This window comes from Macrobrachium nipponense, chromosome 8 (genome assembly GCF_015104395.2).
Source record: "Macrobrachium nipponense isolate FS-2020 chromosome 8, ASM1510439v2, whole genome shotgun sequence".
NCBI lineage: Eukaryota > Metazoa > Arthropoda > Malacostraca > Decapoda > Palaemonidae > Macrobrachium > Macrobrachium nipponense.
This window is the reverse complement of record NC_087203.1, coordinates 74,397,930-74,400,245: the sequence shown is the minus strand read 5'-3', so window position 1 is coordinate 74,400,245 and position 2,316 is coordinate 74,397,930.

Below are 2,316 nucleotides of genomic sequence, written 5' to 3'. Positions count from 1 at the left end.
AACAGATAATACCAAACTCTTTAGAAGGACCCGATTTGCACTCCCCATGTCTGATGTGATGGCACTAACATGCAATCCAGTGGCATGGGGCCGCTTCAAAATATCCAAAACCAAAGTTTTTAAAGTTTATCCCTTGACGCTATTTCCTGTTTCTTCTCTTGTGCCTTTTTATCTTTCTTTCGGAGATTTTGTATCGTCCTCATTAATGCTGCTTCTCGTAACTCTCCAACAGGATTGGTAGAATCGTTACTGGCAGCATCAGTACTATTGCCAGAATTGTCACGGAAATTTTGATTTTGTGAACAGCAGATAACTTAAGGCGTTTAAGGCCATGAGCTCTTCCCGATTCGTACTGATCATCCTCAAAATGATCCTAAAGATAAAATAAATCATTGTTAACTACAGGCCTGAATATCAGCAATGAAAATATGGTATTTAGTTATATGCTATACTACTACCAGTAAAAATGCAAATGTTGCACATATGAAAAGTAAAGAGGAAAAATCTTGAACTTACTGAACCTAAATAAGATCTGTCATGGGCTTTTCAATTTTCTCGTTTCACTTTAATCTCCCATTACCGTCGTCTCTTTGGGTTTCTAGGGAATCTGTGCATCCTTTTACCCTGTCCATACTGCAAGGAACAGCCTAGTGCTACACAGCCAACCATTGGAGTAAAGTATGTAATTCACCGAAAGTTAATTAAAGGTTTCTCCATGTGCGACGTGCGTGTGGCGTGACGGTTCTGACTGTGTCAGGGCAGTCGGGCAGAGGCAAGATGGCGCCCATCAGCCAGTGACCTTGAATAAGTGGTTCCAACCATGGCCAACTATCTCTATATACGGCTCTGCATACACCTACACACACATATTTATGTATAGCCTATATATATACATTTTATATATATATATATATATATATATATATATATATATATATATATATATATATATATATATATCTTAAACGAGTTTTTAGAACTAAATGAAAAGAGTGTCCTCTCTTCTTTTCATCACCTATCACCAAAGCCCATACATCATACGCTACGAACACACATGCAGGCACGCCGTGCTGAGCGCCTAGCAACAATCGGCCCCAAGCATGTGATCTCTGAGTCATCGCCAACCTCAGATCGCATAGGTCATTATTCCTGGCTGTTTTTCATTTCAGTATTCTTCAAGGAGCCTAGCACTTGTCACTAAGCGCCTGTCTCCATCCGGAAAAAGCTGAGATTAACAATTCACTAGCACACCGTTTTTAAGATGGCTCTGCCACCTATGTCTTTTGTGGACTCCTGTCTCACACCACATCAGCAACTGGTATATACTGGTTCATAATGTTTGTGAAATAGCCCCTGTAACACATTTCAACTATTACTATGGATACCATAACCGCAATCGCTGGAGCTGTGTAGCGTTCATCGAAGAAGAATTCATTCTCGTAATTATCCTCCAACGGTGGGACCGTAACAGTCTCCAAGATAGACGGAACTTGAACCGCCCCGTGGTTCCATGTAAGTGTTTCACGAACACCTTTGTCGAATGATTGTAGATCCTGTCTGAGCACGTGAACCATCTCGAAACAATTCAGCATGAGCCATTATTCAGCATCTGCGACCCCTGTAAGTGTATCCAACACCCTCCATTGCCGAACTGTAGATTCAACGTCTTCTGAGAAGAAGGAATCGTAACCACCACCTCGTTGTCAAGGAAATATTCCGTGACTTCCATGCAAGTGCATCTCGCACCCGCCTTGTAGAAGATGGTAGACTCCTGATTTGTCCCAGAACATTTCCTGAGACGATCCACCGACGACATCTCGCCCATTGCAAAGGCGATCCATAACATCGCCGCTTGTGTGTAGATTCGACCTCTGGTACTGTAGAACCAAGCTGTTTCCGTCGTCACCATCGCGTGAAGTTGGGAATTCTCTAAAGTCATCGTGTGTCCGTATTTGAAAAGTCTACATGATCATAGAATAACTAAAGTCTTGCTTTACCACACGAATCTGTCATTAACTAATATACCCAATCTCATAGTCAATTATTAAAAATTCCTCACTAAAACAAGATATGATCTTTACCCACTGAATCCTCATAACTAATCCTTTATCTGAAAGATATACTATCAAAACCCCCAATAATGTCTATACAGCAAAACCCCTGTACTGTTTATATAGTTAATCTCCATCAATTATAATGCCGAATACCCTTCTATCTGAGACATATACCCCGATAAATTCTGCCTCCTGTCTATAATAGAAAGCTATGTAAAGCTTAACCCCGATTACAAATATCCCTTGTAGAAAAAAAATAATA